The 19,620-nt window shown below is 43.5% G+C and overlaps 1 long non-coding RNA gene across 1 annotated transcript; it reads right to left on the reverse strand.

The window, feature by feature from the left end:
- Positions 1 to 1,336: 1,336 nt before the first annotated feature.
- On the reverse strand, positions 1,337 to 4,615 carry LOC125393486 (uncharacterized). The gene is made up of 3 exons (XR_007229815.3): positions 4,400 to 4,615; positions 2,004 to 2,154; positions 1,337 to 1,516 (listed from the first exon to the last, which is right to left on the reverse strand). It is a non-coding gene; the product is annotated as an uncharacterized LOC125393486 (long non-coding RNA).
- Between the last annotated feature and the right edge of the window lie 15,005 nt (positions 4,616 to 19,620).

The following is a 19,620-nucleotide window of genomic DNA, read 5'->3' on the forward strand; positions in this document are numbered from 1 at the left end:
AGCCCTCCATCAGGAATTACCCTGCTATACCCACTTAGACACAAAGCAATGGAGGCCTGGAGTGATTTGCCTGAGATCAAAGAGTCACGGAATAGCAGATGTTGGATTCTGAATTCCTGAAACACAGTGGCTCCAGAATGCCGCATTTCAACCCCTTTCATTCCACCATCTAACAAGGCTTGACCACTGAGTGAGTCAGAACCTGCCTGACCCTTCCATCTACCTTTACTCAGGGTTCTTTCTATTTAAAGCTACATTAAAAAAAAATAAATAAAAACACTCCCTGAACTAGGTAATCAAAATAAATAGACTTTCTGAGATTCAGGTTGCTTGGATGTTAATGGTTAACTCAACGGTAAAGCTTTAACAACAGCCTTGAAGCAGTGTGCTCACCGGGTTTTACATTAAATTGATCAGTAAGAACTTAAGTGTCTAACCTATGTCAGGCTCCAGATGCAAGAGCAAGGCCCTCAGCTTTTGAATTTGGTTTATCTCTTGTTTACAAAGATTTTGGGATGGGGGATAGGTGCAGTTTTTTTTTTCCTTCAAAAGGCAGGTTCCTTTTTTCTGAGAGGTGGTTTCATTTCTCTGTCAGGGAGGTAATGTAGAGAACAGCTGGGCCTCTGTCATCTGGTGTGTCCCTGGGATGGGATAAGTGTGGTGCACATAGTGAGCAGCCTACTCTCCAACACACAGGGCTACTTCAGCAACATGGCGGGGCTTCTCAGCCGGTCCCCTTGAAGTCGACTCAAGTCTCAACTCACTGCAGTCTAGCGCTGGCTCCCTCCCTCCCTCCCTGCCTCCCCCCCCCCCCCCCCCCCCCCCGCTCTCTCCTTTTTTTTTGAGACAGATTCTTTATGTAGCCCTGGCTGTTCTGGAACTGAACTTACTATGTAGACCAGGCTAGCCTAAAACCCTAGACCCACCTCTGCCTTCCGAGTGCTGGGATTAAGGGCATGCACAGCCCCACACCCCTCTGGCACCTTCCAGGGATCAGGGTTTCTTTCCCTGCTTTTCTGAGGTGCTGTGGGATTGACACAGCCCCGAGAGCTTGTCTGAGGGCCACAGAATTCTGACAGGATACACCTGCGGTTGGTCTCAGCTTTTCTGTTTTCTGGGACTATTTCAGCTCTCCTTTTTCCTATGCTGCAGCTTTAAGTATATCAGGACTTTCATTATTGTAATGGATTGGGAATTCAGAACACTGAAAAAGTAAGATGACTCCAAATGGTCTTGCCTCTGACCCTTCCTTGTACCTTTGTTGCTGTGAGAGACCGGAGCAGAAGAAAGTGTGGAGTCCAGGTTACAAAGTCACACTCAAATTAATGGAGGGAGTCAGCTTTTTATCGTCATGTAAGCATGTATGCATGGTTACACAGATGTTAAAAGTGTGTCTGCAGATTTGGAAGCTTGGGTCTGCTGGTGGCTAGGGGGTAGAAGAGGTAGAAGAGTCACCACGTCCTGTGCAGTCAGCTGTGGGCTTGAGCAAATCCCTCATGGTTCTGCAAGTCTCTTTCTGTAGAAAACGGATGTTGGAGGAAGAGGGTTTGGAAATTTATTGATCCAGTATCTGATCAATTGCAGAATTTCATCTATAATATTCTTTTCTTCCTCTGTTTTTTTTTGACAGTTTATCTGGCTCCTTTTTTTTTTTTTTTGAGATACTCTTATAAAAACCAGATTGATCTTGAACTCCCTGTTGGCTGAGAATGACCTTGAACTTCTGACCCTCCTGCCACCTTCTAAGCTTGAGATTACTTGCACTACCATATCTAATCTAGTTTTATGACGTGCTGGGAATAGAACCCAGGCCTGGGTGCGTGCTAGGCAAGTGCTCTTCCAACTGAGCTACATCCTTAGCACCTCATTTACAATCTTCTTTGACAGGTGGCCTATTAACCACTTTCCCATGGAAAAAACTCACTTGCCTCAGCCTGTCCCTCTGACTGTGTCAAGCTTGGCCTCTCAGCATAGCCCTTTGCATGAAAGTTGGAGTCACTTACTTGGGTGTCAAGAAAGACAGTGTACTTGTAAGAAAGAAAATCAACTTGAACTTGCGTCAACTCGAACACTTCACTCGTTGCAAAACCTTGAGTAAATTGCATGAGAGTTCTAAGCCTCGGTTTCCTGTCTGTTCGGTGGAAACATTATAACCTGTGGAGAAATTGCAAGCCATGTAGAAAGTTCAGTGGGAAGATTAGAAGTAATTTCTATAAAAATGTCTTGACATAAAGGATGCTTCATAAAATTATGAAGACTCTTTTTTGTAGCATACCACAAAATCAGTGTTTATAAAGCTTGAAGTTTATGGCGTGGTTTCAAATTCTTTTGTTTTGTTTTGTTTTGTTTTGTTTTGTTCTTTGAGATGTGGTCTCAATGTGTAGCTCTGACTGTCCTGGAACTCACACTCTAGAACAGAGATCCTCCTGCCTCTGCCTCCAGACTGCTGGAATTAAAGGTGTGTGCCACCACAAGAGGTGGTTTCAGGCTCTTGTCCAGGAATTTTTTTTTCAACCTTTCCCTTGCCCCAGTCTTATACAAATAACTACTTCCTATATATTTCCTAGTGCTTCCCGTCCTTTTCAGTCCAATGTTATTTCTGCTTGCACAGTTGAAAACGGTCTGATGGAAACGTGGGCTTGAACTCAGTGAGGTTATATTCAGGTATATGCTCAAGGACAAAACATGTATAGTGCAGGTGACATTTCATCTCTTACTTTGGGCGTAAGAGGTTTTTAAAATTTTGCTGCAAATAGATAATATTCTCCTGAAATAAAGGAAGGCTGGGTAGAAGATAAAACATCCCTTGAAGGACAAAGACATCTGATTTTCTGGGCAGGAAATTTGTGAGGTTGGGAGTGAGCTAACCCAGAAGTCTGGGCCTCTGTCAGTTGAAACTTCATGGAAAATGTCCTCAGGACAAAAGCTGCAAAGTGACTGCTCTGGAATTTGTCCGTAACTATTGACCATCAAAACGTGGGGCTTTTTGACCTAGTAAATCTGTGGAAAGGAGCTCGGCTGCAGAAATCCAAGCACGAGCATTTGTTTGTAAAGACAGCCACAAGGTTGTTGGTTGTTTTGTGGTTTCCAAGAGCAAACTAAAGACATAATATGGAGCTTTCAGAGACTAGTGACCCCCAAGTGGAATTCTATATACTAGTACATGGTGTCGGCCTGTGCAATGTCCAGGACATGTGGCTAAGGAAAAAAGAAATGCTACAGAAAGATGCTGCATCTGCATATCTAACTGCATTTGCTTGTGTGCACTTATGTGCACAAATAGATACAATGTAGCATGTGTATTTTTAGAAAAATCATCGAAAACTGTTAACGTTAGCATTAGCTAATTCCACAGATGGAATCTGGGGAGTGGTTGTCATTTTCTTCCAATTTTCATGTCTTAAGGGGTTTTTGAGACAGGGTCTCTCTTTACCTAGCCCAGGCAATCCTGGAACTCACTCCATAAACCAGGCTGCCTTGAACTCACAGAGATCCACCTGCCACTGCCTCCACGTGCTGAGATTGACAGCGAACACCACCAAGCCCGGCTTCATCCCAACTTTAGTGTTTTATATACTTACACATGTGAGTACTCTTTGTGTAATTTTTTAAGTGAATAGATGAGAATAACTAAATTCAGAAATATGATTAAACATTTGGCTATCTTTTCCTAAATATGAGGAGACTTTCCTTGCACAAAAATTAAAGTTATCTTTAATTTTCCTTACATTTAATTAGTTAATTGAGGGTCATGACTGAAATGCAATTGAGTGGAGATCAGAGAAGAACTTGTGGGAGTTGGTTCTTGCTTTCTACCACGTGGGGTCCAGGAATCACTGTGCTTGTCAAAGGCAAGCACCCCTGCCCCTCGACCACCCCCTAGCTCCTGACCACCCCTACCCCCTGAGCACCCCTCCCTCCAGAGAACCCCTACACCCTGAGCAACCCTACCCCCTGAGCACCCAAACATCCTGAGCACCCCTACCCCCTGAGCACCCAAACGCCCTGAGCACCCCTACCCCCTGAGCACCTCTACCCCCTGAGCACCCAAACGCCCTGAGCACCCCTACCCTCTGGGCACCCCTACCCTCTGAGCACCCCTACCCTCTGGGCACCCCTACCCTCTGAGCACCCCTACCCTCTGGGCACCCCTACCCTCTGAGCACCCATACTCCTTGACGACCCCTACCGCCTGAGCACCCCTACCTGCTGAGCCATCTTGCTGGCCTGAGAAAACCTATTTTAAAGAGAACAGACTTAATCTATTTCCTCTGAATAAGAAGAATCTCAGAACTGAAAAACAGTCTGGTTTAGCCCTCTATAAAAACAACTCACTATCCAAGCCCTCGGGAAAAGGGATTTATCTGGAATTCCTGAGTCCCCGGGGGCTTCTTTTTACCTTTTCACCTCTTCCTCTGTATCTTGAATAAAACAAAATGTCCTGACTGGAGTGTGACTCTGATGAGTGCTGTTCTTGAAGAAGGGAAGATCTGGGCATCAGATAATTTCCCCCGAGCAGCCTGTATAGACTAAAGGCCAAGCACTGGTTACTCTGGGCCCAGGAATTTACCCATTTCAGTCTGACACTGTGGACACACGTCTTCAAACATGTGCTTGTTCAGTCGATTAAAAAGCAGTGATAATGAGCACCTGGGCGCAACTTCCTTTTTAAAGGGGAAGCTGCCTTACGCAAAGAAATATCCTTTAATGACTGCTACTGTGTCATTGACTCCAGACGATTGTTTCTTGAAATTTGCTTTGTTAGTTGCTGAGTACAGTTTGTTAAACTCATTTGTGCCTTCATTTGATTGTCAGCAATAGGGCATAGAAATCAGCAGTCAACTAAAGGTTTAGGGATTAAAATGTGTGAGTTTGAACTCCTAGGCAAACATTCATCGCCTACAAGGTCTTGACAAGTTATATAACCTACCCAAGTCTCTGATTCCTCATCAGTAAACTGCTGACAGTAACCAATAACTTGTAAAGAATATTTAAGACATTATTATTAGCTGTTTGGAGTAGTTAGGTGTGGTAGCAAATTCCTTTAATCCTTGCACTGGTGAGGTAGAAGCAAGCTGATATCTGTGAGTTCAAGGCCAGCCAGAGTTATGTGGGGAGATCCTCTTCAAAAGAAACGAACAAATAAACAAAAGAGTGGCTTGCCTTTAATCCAAGCACTTGGGAGGCAGAGACAAGAGAAATCTGAGAGTTGCAGAACAGCCAGAACTACAAAGAAAGGTCCTGTCACAAAAAAAAACCAAACAAACAAACAGATAAACAAGCAAGCAAGCAAGAAACAAAGGATACAATAAATACAAAAGCAAAATATTTAAAATGTGTCAGCACAGCACTTGGCACATATGACAAGTTCAATAAAGGCTGACTATTGTCACAAGTTTATCATTCAAAAATATTTATTTAGTGACTAAGGTTCAGTTGCTAAAGTACTTTACTTCTCAAGCATGAGGGCCTGAGTTCAAGTTCCAGCACCTAAGCAAAGAAACCAAGTACTGTAAAGAGCATGCTTGCAATCTCAGTGCTAGAGAGGTCCAGACAAGAGGACCCCTGGGGTTCAGGGCCAGCAGGCCCCGCCTACTTGGCAAGTTTGAGACCAGTGAGGAAACTCTGAGTGGTACCTGAGGATCAGCACTGTAGGCTGTGTTCTGGCCTCTCCATGTGTGTGCATGTACACAAGTATGTACACCTGCATAAACAGGAATAGGCACACACACACACACACACACACACACACACACGAGTTGGTGAGAATATGAATTATTGCACAGAGTTTAGGATTGTATGTCAAATTTTATGCCATATTCTGAATTTGATTACTGTGGTGGTTTGAATTAAGAATGGCCCCATAGGCTCATAGATTTGAATACTTGGTCCCTTCTTGGTGGAACCATTTGGAAAATATTAGGAGTTATGGTCTTGTAGGAGGAGGTATGTCACTGAGGGAAGGCATTAAGGCATTGATTCCTGTAACTGCCCCCTCGCCACACACACACACACACACACACACACACCTCATGTGAACTGTCAGCTGTTCACGGACTCCAACCCTCTGAACCCACAGCTAAATTAAACAGATTTTCTTTTATGAGTTACCCTGGTCATGATGTTTTACCACAGCCACAGAAAAAAGACTAAGACAAATTGTTTAGATTGTGTTCCCTGATTTAAGGAGGGATTTCTCCTTAAAACGTGGATGTAGATCAGAGTTTCTCAATATAATAGAATTAAGGGGCTTCATGAACTTGGGTGAAGGAAGGGAAAATCAATTATTTTTCAGTAACCTCTGTGCCTATACCAGCACTTTGGAGACTAAGGCAGGCGAATGATGAGTTGAGGCCAACCTGTGTTAGATTGCAAGACCCTGTCTCAAAAAACTAAAAAAGATATCTAATATTCTGTCTGGAGACTAAAGGAGGATTGTCCTGCATTTGAGGCCAACCTTGGCTACATACTGACATCCTGCCTCAAAAACTAAAACAAACAAACCCAAAACCACAAGGAAGCAAACAAACAAAGCAACAAAATAAAACCCTATAATTAAAGTGTAACATTTCCATCAATTATAATTGTATTCAATGCATCATAAAAGCATTCTAGTGTATATGACTTCATAATTAATAGAAATCAAAAACGCTTTCACCTTTTACAGCAAGTTATAGCTTGATTGAGGTTTCCCTTGTGCACGTTACCATTTTGAAATACATATTTATTGTTAGACCCCCTGCTGTACTTGGATTAGCACAGAAGTTCAAATGCAGCTATATCTCCAATCTTGCCTTTTATTTTGAAAGCTCTAAGTCAAGATTTTTGTGCCACAGTGTCTATGATTTTAGACATCCACAAGGTCTTCTGGAATAAGTTCCTATGTGTGCTACATGTGTGTGGATGCTCATAACAGCCCTATTCATGAGACCAGAAAATGAAAGCGAGCTAAATCTTCATCATGAAAGAATGAAGAGACCAACAGTGCTGGGATGATACAATGAAATGTCACCCAGAGATGGGAATGAATAGACAATTGCTACATTCAGAAACATGGGGGAATCTCAGTCTTAAGGTTGAACAAAGAAACTAGACACAACAGGGAACACACTCCATAATCCAACTGATAACATGTTTAAAAAGAGACCTTTAAAAATCGTTTCTGAGTTTAGAAATCAAGATGGTTTACTGTCCAAGAAAAGATTTATTTATTTATTCATTTACTTATTTATTATTTATTTTTAAAATGTTTGCTTTGCCTGTATATATAAAAGTGTGCCCCGTGTGTGCCTAGTGTCTGTAGTGGTCATAAGAGGGTTTCGGATCCCCTAGAACTGGAATTATAGCGAGCTGTAAGCTGACATGTGGGTACGGGGAACCCAACCCATGTTTTCAGCAAGAGCAGCCAGTGTGCTACTCCATACATTGGTTTTACTGGGCTTTGAGTTTTATTCAATGTGTGCTCTCCTTTTTAAATTAACTTACTTATTTTTGGTAGCTGTCTTCTCTCATGTGTCTAGGCAAACAGCATGATTTGCTGAATGCAGTTGGGAACTGTGGCCATCTAAGTCTGAGGAGGGAAAGAGACTCATGGGAGTAGATAGAGAAATCACCTATATGAAAGAACATAAGACCTTAACCCTGAGTCCTAGCAGAGGTGTTAACAGAGTTTTCTGTCCCACCGGGTCCTGCAGCTGTTCAGGTCCAAAGAAACACACAGAGGACTACATTAATCATAAACTGGTTGGCCTATTAGCTCAGGCTTCTGATTAACTCTCACAACTTACATTAACCCATAATTCTTGTCTGTGTCAGCCACGTGGCTTGGTACCTTTTATCAGCAAGATATTCTCATCTTACTTCCTCTGTGTCTGGATGATGACTGCAGACTCTGTAATGATCTGTCCTGTCCCTTTAAGAGACAAGCCCCACCCACTCCCTCCCTTCTGCTGAGGCAAGTGGATCTTCCTCCCTCTTTCAGCCTGCATGCTCTCTCTCTAACCTCTCTCTTCTTCAGAAGAGGTGCTGAGGCCTCTCCTCCCCTCCCCTCTCTCTCCCTGTCTCTCTTTCTCTGTTCTCTCTCTCTCTCTCTCTCTCTCTCTCTCTCTCTCTCTCTCTCCTTTCTTTTTTACCCAATAAAAATATCCAAACTCACTCTGCATGGCAGGCCTATCCATCTCTGTCTCTCACCCTCCTCAGCTCCTCGTAGGACCTACCAAGGTCTCTCACCCTCTGCCTCCCACCTTCCTGGGTCCCACAGAGGACTTGGGTGGTAGGACGGGGCTGCCCCTCATGGCCTGCTGCCACCCTTCGGGGGAACTGAGCTGTTTTATCTGAACCATTACAGACTTAGTCTTTCCTCTTCCCAGAATTCGCTTATTCTTGTTGCCCTGCCTATACTTCCTGCCTGGTCACTGGCCAATCAGCACTTAATTAAACCAGCACAGCTGACAAACCTTACCAGGGTACAAGACCATTGTCCCACAGCACAGAGGGGCTGATAGACAGGACGTGGACAAATCAGAGCTCTGGAGAAGCGATTCCAAACATGTCCCGCCTTCAGCTGCATCCAGACCCCAAAGGCTCTGTGGACACACGGACTCTGAGCCGCACTAGCTGACCACAGCGTTAGTTTGAGGCCTTTTCAAGAAGAAAAGGAAGCGAACCACAAAGCTCGAAGAGTCTATTGTCACAGGCAGTGAGGAGAAAACAGGCCAAGAAGCCAGGACCTTTGTGGCCTTAAATGTCAGTAGAAAGGTTTTGCAGTTATTTTTCCTAAGCCTTTCTTGAGTAGTAGAGTTTCAATATAAGATTTAGAGTAGCTAAAAGTAAGACAAAGCTAGGATGGGAAAGACGAATAATTTTAGCAGAAAGTTGGGAAGAAAGAGGAAGTAAGATGAATACATAGCACACCCAGACAAAAGCAGAAGCGAGATTTCATTCTCATTTTTTTTAATCTCAAGTTTATTCTCATTTTTCAGATGCAGACAGCAGCATCGCTGAAAGTGTTCCAAAGGAAAGGAGAGCCACGGTGATGAAGTGTCACACCTTGTTGGCATATCCCCGGCCCCCGGGAGCAGGGAGAAAGATGCCATTTATCTGGAAGCAATCAATGTGTCCTGGAGGAGCATGCCAGCTGTATGGAAGATTCAAGAGCATGCACAAGACTTCAAGCTCATCTCCAGACAAATGCTTTGTCTTTCTGCTATAGTCTCTCCCTTCCAGAAGGTCCAAGGTGGAGGTGCCATGTAATGAATTCCCTTTCCCTGACTCCAAAGTTGCTGCACCACCACGTAGATCTTTTCTAGCCCGTAGGCGGTTACTCTTTCAACCTCACTGCCTTGGGATGACCTTCGATCGGAATCTGGAGAATCCTCTCCTGTTCAGTACAGAAAACTCCAAAACAGACAGTTTTGGAAAACAAAGCATCCTGGCTGAAGAGACGGCTCAGCAGTTAAGAGCACTGGTTGCTCCTCCAAGAGGACCTGAGTTCAATTCTCAGTGTCCACATGGCAGCTCACAACTGTCTGTAATTCCAGTTCCAGGGGACGTGACATCTTCACACAGACGTCCATGCAGACAAAATATCAATGCACATAAAATAAATAAACCATTAAAAAAATGGTGTGCACCACCATGCCGGACCTGCCACCTGCAGTAAAAAAAGCAAAGCAAGAGAGTTCCTCCAGCTGTCAGTAAAGCCTACAGATTAGAGCTCCACAAGTATTGGTGACACGGAATGGCAGATTAGAGCTCCACAAGTATTGGTGACACGGAATGGCAGATTAGAGCTCCACAAGTATTGGTGACACGGAATGGCAGATTAGAGCTCCACAAGTATTGGTTGATACGGAATGGCATTTTTGTCAAATCTTTGCAAAACTAAAATGGACGTTAGGGGACTGGAAATGAATGAGAAAGAAAGGGGCGGGGGTATGTGAACTGCTAGTCTTTCAAAATGCATGTGCTGCTTGTTCTGTGGATAACTCAGAGACAAGCTATGCTGTATCCGTTTGAGGCTGAGGAAACTGAGTGTGTGTGTGTGTGTGTGTCTTAATATATCTTTAGATAGATAGATAGATAGATAGATAGATAGATAGATAGATAGATAGATAGATAGGGCCTCACCAAAGGGTTTCACTATGTAGCCCCTTGTTGACCTGGAACTCCTTATGTAGATAAGGTTGTCTTCGAACTCACAGAGCTCCGTCTGCCTCTGCCTCCTGAGTGCTGGGATTAAAGGCGTGCCCCACAATGCCTGGACTTATAATAACTTTTTTGAAGCAAAACAACTGTATTGTCAGAATACAATTACAGTTGCCTCCTTATTGGCTACATACCAACATTCTTGTTAGTTCATGAAGAATATACAAGGGAATTTAAACATTTTTAGGGCTGGAGAGATAGCTCAGAGGTTAAAGGATACTACCTGCTTACCTGCTCTTCCAGAGGACCTGGGTTCAGTTCCAGACAGACACATGACAGCTCAAACTGTTCTTCAAGTCTAGTTCCAGGAGATCTGATACCCCACACAGACATACAGGCAAGCAAAAACACCTATTACATAAAATAAGAGAAGTAAATAGAATTATTTTTTAAATGTGTCATGATAGTTCTAGAAATTTTTATCCTATACATACATTCAAATAAGTGCTTAGACACACAAATGTAAGGATATTAATTTTGGTACTGATTGCCATAGCAGTAAATTGAAATCTGTGTAAACATTCCTTATGAACTGGCTAAATAAAATAAGAAACCTTGGCAAAGAAAGAGGCAATTCCTCTGCTTTCTGCAACAAAAAGCTGTCAGGATATATTGTGAATTGGAGAAAAGCAAGGTACAGAACAATATGTTTTCTTTAATTATATTTATCTTTTAAAACCATGTGTAAATCATATGCAGGCTAAATCAGCACCAAAACTTCTGGAGACTTGGGCATACTGGTTCATGCGTATATCCTAGGATTTTGGGAGTGTGCACGGTGGTTTGAATAAGAATGCCTCCCCACTCTTCTGCGTGATGGAATTATTTGGGGAGGATTAGAAGGTGTGACTTTGTATAAGGAGGTGTGTCACTGGTGGTGGGCTTTGAGGTTTCAAACGCCAGTACCATTCTGTTAGGGCTCTGTCTTAATCAGTCACTGTCCTATTGCTGTGAAGAGACACCATGACCAAGACAAATACTATAACAGAAAGAATTTAATTGGCGCTTGCTTACAGTTTCAGAGCTTAGTCCATTGTCGTCATGGCAGAGAGCATGGTGGCATGCAGGCAGGACTAGATCAGTAGCTGGGAGCTGCGTCCTGATCTGCAGACTGAGAGAGACTGTGGGCTCAGTATGCCCTTTTGAAACCTCAGAGCCCTCCCCTCATGACACACTTCTTCCAACAAGGCCATTTCTCCTAAATTCTTCTTATCCTTTTAAACAGTGCTACTCTCTAGGGAATAAACATTTATACCTGAGCCTATAGGGACCATTTTTCTAACCAACACAGGCCAGGTGTTCTCTCTCTCTCTCTCTCTCTCTCTCTCTCTCTCTCTCTCTCTCTCTCTCTCTCCTTCCTTTCTCTGCCTTGTGTTTGTGAATCAAATGCAGATCTCAGCTACTGACCCACTACCATGCCTGCTTGTCTGCTCATGCTCCCCACCATGGTGGTCATGGACTCCATGGCCTTTTGAAACTGTGAAGCAAGTCCCCTTTCCTTTCTAGGTTGCTTTGGTCATGGTGTCTCTTCACAGCAATAGAAAAGTAATCAAGACAGGAAAGCTGAGGCAGAGGATCACCACAAGTTCAAAGCTAGCCTAGACTACATAGTGAATTCCAGGACAGCCTGGGCTACAGAGTGGGCTACTGTCTCCAAAACAGAACAAAAGAAGCAAAGAAAACAAACAGAGATTGGAGGTGTGCTAATTTAGCAGAGTGCTTACCTGGCATGTTTACAGCCCTGCATTTGGTAGCCAGGTCTGCATAAACCAGGCAAGGCGGTCCACACCTGTAATCCCAGAATTTAGGAGACAGACTCAGAAGGGTCAGAAGTTTAAGGTCACCTTTAGGCACAAAGGCTAGCTGCCCTGTCTCAGATAACAACAACAAATGTCTGGAAAACTAGATCCCACTTTAACAGCTCAGCCTTGGGAAGGTGCCTCTGATTCAGAAGGAAACAGAGAATTCTCCTTCTTTTGACTTTATTTACTTTATGAATTGTATGAAAGTAGACTTTCTGTGTGTTTGCACATGTACACACATGTGTATGTAGTTCTATGTGCCTGTGCAAGGAAATGTGGAGGCCTCAGATGTGTGCCTCTTTTTCTTTCCTCCCTGTCTCCATAGACAGTCTCTTCCTGATTAGCTAAACCAGCTGGCTAGGGATCCCCTGATATGCTCCTGTCTCTCTCCCTGAAGGCTGGGGTCACAGATGGATTTCACAAAGCCCAGCTTTCTGTGTGAGTGCTGGGAATCGGAACTCAGGTCCAAATGACTGCACAGAAGTATTTTTCCCGCTGAGCCATCTCCACAGCCCTCACCAAAATATACTTTCAAACAATAGATATTTGCTACTTCATGACAAAGCGAACATATTGATTTAATTACATAAAATAAAGTCCTGGCATGTCATCTTACATTATGATGCATTAAATGAGAGCCGTAAGGGCCAGGGAAGGTTTGAAGCAAGAAATGTGGTGGAGTGGGGGAGAGCAAGAGCCAGGCATTGTGGCATTGTGCCTGTAATGTCAGCACTTGGGTGACGGAGGCAGGAGGACCAGGAGTTCCAAGTTGTTTTTCTTGTTACTTGAGATCTTATCTCCAGCACACTTACTGACACAAGGTAGGGGAAGAGGCAGGAGATTCAAGAAAAGCACGAACGGGGCTGTGAGTGAAAATCTTGGTTTTGTTTGTGACTTGAACAATAGAAACGTACTGGTCTCATGATCTGAACACCTCAATTCCAAGATCAAGATTTCAGCAGACCTGCTTTTTCCTCGAACCTCCTAGAAGAGTATGTTCTGTTCCTCCCCGCTGGCTCCTGAGAGTCTGTAGGTAAATCTTCAGTGTTCCTTGCTTGGTAGATCTCTGACTCCACATCACATGATCTCCTTCCTATGTAGTGATATCCAAATACTCTTTTTTATAAGGACACGAGTCATCCTGATTTGGAGACCAGCTGTTACAACATGACCTCCTTTTAATTAATTATATTTACAACATCTCTGTCTCCAAAAGGTCACATGCTAAAACTGGGGTTAGAATTTCTACATAAGAATCTCATAAAAATAGGCTAGGCAGAAAAATTCTTTCATGAACTATGTTCTAAGCAAGTTCTTTCATGTCAAGAATATTAGTTGACCCATTTTGAAGCCAATAAAAAACTGTAAACTCAATAGACCAATTTCAAGGCCTTGGTTAAACCCATAATGCACAGGAACTCTTGTAATATTTAAAGAACTCAAGCAGCTGTCTGTAGTGGTATTTCATTTGTGTTTTAATAAAGAAGGCTTGCCTGAAGGTCAGAGAGTAAAACAGCCTCCCTGGTCACCCTTACAGACCAGGCAGTGGTAACACACACCTTTAATCCCAGTAGCCACACAAGTTGCCATAGAAACAGGGTGGTATACACCTTTAATCCCAGCACTAGAGAGGAATATAAAATGGGAGGAAACAATTCTCAGACTCAGTCTCATTCTGAGATTCTTGGAGGCAAAATCGCTATTTCAGACTGGGGTAGAGGTAAGAGCCAGTGACTGGCTGTTTTGCTTTTCTGACCTTCAGGTTGAATCCCAATTTTTCTTGCTGAGCTTTTACTGATCATGCTTCAGCTACTTTTTGATTTTTTACTTTGTATATATATATATGTGGATGTTCTGTCTGAACGTAATGTCTGTGCACCGCATGTGAGGTCCCCTGGGACTGGGGTTATAGATGGTTGTAAGAACCAAGCCTGGGTCCTCGGGAAGCACAGCTGATGCTGTCAGCCCCTGAACCATCTCTTCAGCCTACTCCTGCAACAGCCATCTTTATCTGACGAGAGGTGAATATGGGCCCAGCAGAAACCGGAGCAATTTGGGGTCTTTGCTGTTCTTTCATTCCCTGTCTACTTACATTACTGTAGGTTCATGATTATGGCAGACTTCATGTCCTAAGATGTCGTCAGTGAACCTGTGACTTTGATGATGAAGGGACTAACGGGGCTTATTAATTGAGGGAGAGTAAAACGCAGAACAGCATGTCTTCCTAGACCACAAATCCATCATTTAAAGTAGCTGAACAGGCGGGGGCATATTTCTTCGTAGAGTATTTGCCTGGCATGGATGAGGCCATGGGTTAAATCTGAAATACTGCAGAAATAATGCACAAATTGCACATGTGCTTGTGGAAACTTTCTAGGTCTCAGTGTCTACATCGCTCTATCTCTCTTTGTCTCTGCATCCTGTTCTTTGGTTTTGGTTTGTTTTTTCCAGGTGGGTTTCTCTGTGTAGCTCTGGCTATCCTGGTACTTGTTCTGTAGACCATGCTGTCTTCTAGCTCAGAGATTTGCTGCCTCTGCTTCCCAAGTGCTGGCTTTAAAGGAGTATGCTACCATTGCCCAGCTATCTTGTTCTTAAAAATATCTTATTTCTTAAAAATAAAAAAATAATTGCTACCAGGCATAGTTCATGCCTTTGGGAGGCAGAGGCAGATCGATCTCTAGGAGTTGGAGTTTGAGGCTAGCCTAGTCTACATAGTGAGTTCCAGGACAGCCAGAACTACATGGTGAAAACCTACCTTAAAAAACAAAACAAACAAACAAACAAAAACCAACAACAAAAAAAAAACAGGCACCAAAGCTCCACAGAGAAACCCTGTCTTGAAAAGCAAAAACAAAAAACAACAAAAAACAAATTACAATTGGGCTGGAGAGACAGATCAGAGGGTGAGAGCATGTACTACAGAATCATGAGGACAGCGGTTCAGAGCTGGGCACTCCAGGCATGTTTGGGCTCTCCCTCACGGCTATTACCTGCAGAGGCCAGAAGATGGCGTCAGATCCCCTGGAACCAGAGTTACTGGTGACTGTGACCTGATACGGGGTGCTGAAAACCCAAGTCCAGTTCTCTGCAAGTGTTCTTAGCTGCTGAACCATCTCTCCAGGCCTCATCCGCTACATTTTGTTTACACAGTCACTCTGTTGGCCAGTATTAGGTTTCTTCCAGCCCTTGGCTGTAGAAAATCATGCTGTTGTGAGCATGCATATGCAAGCAATTCTTCAAAACTCCATTTTCAACCCATTTGGGTAATCTTCAGAAGTGGAATTGCTGAATCATAGGGTACTTTTTTGGTTTGTTTTTTAACCTTTTGAGTTGCCGCCATGTTCTTCCGGAGCTTTTCAATTGTGCTATTATGTTCAGTTAGAAAGACAGAAAGCAAAACAGTAGCTGATTCTCAATACATAAACCAAACAAACCCCAGGGAAGCACCCTTGCCACTGCTATAACCAAGGGGCTTAACGGCCTGTGTAAAACCCAAAGCAAATGTAGGAACAGCCTTCGGGCGGTTTTCCTGAGAAGTGGAGGAGGAAAAGCAATTACTGACTAAGCTGCATGAGGAACTAAGTGTTTTCTACTGGGGAATATTTATCTGTTTGGTGGGGTTGCAAGTTGTGGGGAGTGTCCTCATTAGGAAGCAGCTGATGATTCCAGGAGAACTTGGAAGAATCACCATGGTGACGGAGAATGACCCATTTTTAAAGTGTAAGGCCTATTGTGAGCGGAGCTTGAAAGGAGTCTTCTAGTAGAGCCTTTCTTTCATTTCTGTGTTGGACATCAGATAGGAAGCAAACAGCATCGTTACTCTCCGAACTCCTCCTGAAGTCCGGTGGAGCAGGGAGGACCCCAAGTTGCCTTCAGCGCTCAGTCTTGGCTTGGTACCTCCCTCCCTAGCTGTGTGACGGAGGAGGCCGCTTAACCTCTTTGGTCTCAGAGGGCTGACTTGCAGTCCATCAAGTGTTTTTTATGTGTGGGTTACTTTTCTAAGGCCACTTTTTGTTTAGCATTTATTTTCTCCGAAACGTGGCTATCAGGCAAGCTTGCCTATAGGAACCACCGGAGACTGAGAAAAGGAGACAAATGGTGCCAGTGGGCAGACACATTAGCAAGGGCCATCGTCACAAGTCCTTCCACTGCTCAGCTTGACCCTAGCCTGCAAGCAGGTGAGCTGGCACCACTCTATTGGAACACCCTTCAGTCAGGGGCCCAGACGTCTCTCTCCATTTCTTCTTACTTTGTCAGTTTTTCTCCTTCACTTCTCACCTCCTCACCCATTTCCAGGTGCCCGCTTGGTGCTATAAAGAATTCATCTTATTTTATACTATCGCAGCCCAACGAATGGACTAATGCTGCGTCTCCTATTGGCACACGGGGAAACTGATGTCTAGGAAGGGGAAGGGGTTGATGTAGGACACAAACCCAATTAGATACAGAATCCACACCCTTAAATAGTGTGTCCACCAATTAAGAAGACTTGTTGGTAAGGCCTGGCCCTCAATTCTCAATGTTCATGGGGTTCACACAGGAACATCGTAAGTTTCAGGCCAGCCTGGGCAAATTAGTGGGACATGGTCTCCAAATGAAAATGAAAGAGGGCTAAGGCTAGATCTCAACAGTAGAGCACTTGCTTAGCAAGCACAAGGCCCTGGGTTCAATCCCTGCTACTGCACACACACACATACACACATACACACACACACACACACACATACACACACACACATACACACACACACATACACACACATACACACACAAAAAAACACACACACATACACACACACTATACATGCATATACATACACACATAAATGTGTACAACTGGTCTGTAAGTGCTTCTGAATTGTCTGTAAGATACCGCCCCTCATTATCCGAAGAAATGCTAACACATCTATCTACTTTTGAAGCTTTTCCTGGGTGCTTTGCATGACTTGAGTAGATTTTGAAAAACTGGGATCTTTGTCTCTTTGGGTTTCCTTTCTCTCTGCTGCATTTCTTTTGTCAAACAGAGGTGTGATTGTCAGCTCGTGCCTTGACTGTTTTGCTTGCCGGTGACATAATTGGAATGATATTAAACAGCATTTCCTCTCTGCAGACAGAACACCTTTCTGTTCACATTTGCTCTTCCTGCCTCTCACTGGCAAGCAGATGACTGTAGACGGACAGAGCATGCTCCTGACTTCCTGTTTCTGCCCTGAATGGACGACTAGTGCAGGTGTTTATAATGCAGTGGAGTGTGCGCCTCCGTTAAGGGAAATGCATGCAAACCGACAGCTACCTAACGTGGCTGCTGTTCCTGCTGTCTCGGCACAACTTTAATGGTAATAGGACAGTGTTAGTGTTGATTGCATATTTTTTGTGAATCCTGGTGGGAAGGTAGAGTAATTCTTAAGAGAGATGCAGCTAGAAGAGGCTTGGTCACCTAGGAAGATTCTTTCCGCAGAGGAAAGTCAGACCATAATGAGAGAGATCAAAGTATAAATTAATAATAATAATGCTGATTATTACACTAATGCTAATACTACCAAGACTGTCAGTTGGGTGGGAAGATGGCTCAGCTGATAGAAGCACTTCTGTGCAATCCTGAGGGTGTGAGTTCAAATCCCCAGAACCCAAATAGAAAGCCAGGAGTGGTTGTACATCTGTAAGCCCAGAGCTTTGGGGAGATGGAGAGAGGAGGATTGCTGGAGCTCGTTTCTAAGTATGGTGAGAAACTATACTAAAGGAATAAGGCAGAGACTCGTAGAAGGGGATACCTGATGTCCTCCTGGGACTTCCATGCACAGGCTTACACACCTACCTACCTACATACTTATATGCCATACACACACCCATGCTCAAGTTTGTGCTCATACATGAAAAATAATGTTGGAGCCGGGCGGTGTTGGCGCACACCTTTAATCTCAGCTCGCAGAAGGCAGAGGGAGGCAGATCTCTGTGAGTTTGAGGCCAGCCTGTCCAGAGTGAGTTCCAGGACAGTCAGAGTGGTTACACAGAGAAAGCCTGTCTTGAAAAAACAAAAAACATTTTTTAAAAAAATGCTAGTCTATATTGAGGGTTTATCATGTGCCAGATTCTAGGTTTTATTATTTTATATGTATTATTTAATCTCAACAACTTCAGATAAGTGCTATTATGGTACTATTTTATATTATTATCAGTATTTAGACAGATAATATTCACCCATCAATTATATGAACTCTAGATGATAATTTAATCACGATATTTTCATCGACAGTTTATAGTGGGGGGAATTGAGACATGGAGAGGTTAGGTAACTTCCTTGTAAATACATAATCATAATTTACTATATTTAATTAATTTTTTTATCATTCTGGAAGTCAAATCCAGGGCTTATGTGTGCAGACAAGTAAATGTTCTACTGCTGAGCTCCGTTCCTAGCTCTGGCCTCTGCTTTTAACTCCACACTCACCAGTACGTGTGCTTGAGCCCAAGGAGTAAGGCTCAGTTGGAAAAATGCATTTGAAGGGAGTGGTGGGGAGAGGATTGTGTGACGGTCCCTCCCAGTTCTTGTGTAATGGTTCGGAACTTAAGCCAAACAGACAGAAAGAACACATTAGGGTGGTCCCTCTGGGTAGATCCCAGCACAGGAGATAGGGGCAAAATGGCCTAAAATGTCCTGTGATGGCCGCACCCTGTCTTTGGCATCTCTTCACTATCTCCTAATTTTCAGGCTGTGGTATTGCATAATTTGCATGAAACAGCCAGAAATAATTTTCTGTTTAAAATAATTAATCATATTTTCGATTGAATCCGCTTGACAGAGGAAAAAAAAAACCCTCTTTTAAGTGATCAATTTATTTTGTAAGTGGCGGCCTTGCAGAGACCCCCTTGCATGCAACGGATCGAATGCTTTTCCAAAGACAGGGACCCCTAACCCTACCAGGTCTTGCTCTTCAATCGTGAACCCTCAGCACAGAGTTCACTCAGAGTTCCACCGCAGCGTTTGAATGCGATTTTTATGAAGTGTCTTTTATTTTGTACTTTGTTACTCTGTAACAAATGAGTCATTGATTTTCAAAAAATTTTAAACATATCCAGAACATTTTCTTTTCTTTTTGTTATTTGCTTTGAACAGCCACGCCGAAGCCAAAAGCCAGTAACCCTGAGCTCTCCGGCCTGCTTATTCTTTCTCTATTAGGATCCCTGTGGCTCTTAAGCCACACAGTCAGCCAAGGTGCTGACCCACCGGCATAGCGACGTTTACCAGTCTTTCTAAAACTCTGCCCGATAATTATTTCTGAAGACGTTCCGGGAAGGCCTGGAAACAACAATAATGAAAAAGGAACTTTAGGGACAATCCCGGTTCTCTTTGTGATTTATGAGATGCCTTGGAAATCTTTCCATGTGAGTTTAAACAGACCGGAGCCTCCATTAAGCTGTGGCTGGGTCCAACATCACCCCTTGCCCCGCACCCCACCCCCCACGTCGTAGTCAAAAACAAATTCACTTGATGCCAAACTGTTTTCTGACATCCAGGCCAACGAGACCAAGGGTAAGAGCGAGAATTCATCAGGGGTTTACAGGCTTCCAACAAACTAAAAAAAAAAAATCAACCTGTGTAAGAACGGAAAAA

The sequence above is a fragment of the Myodes glareolus genome, chromosome 7, assembly GCF_982192425.1.
Source record: "Myodes glareolus chromosome 7, mMyoGla1.1, whole genome shotgun sequence".
NCBI lineage: Eukaryota > Metazoa > Chordata > Mammalia > Rodentia > Cricetidae > Myodes > Myodes glareolus.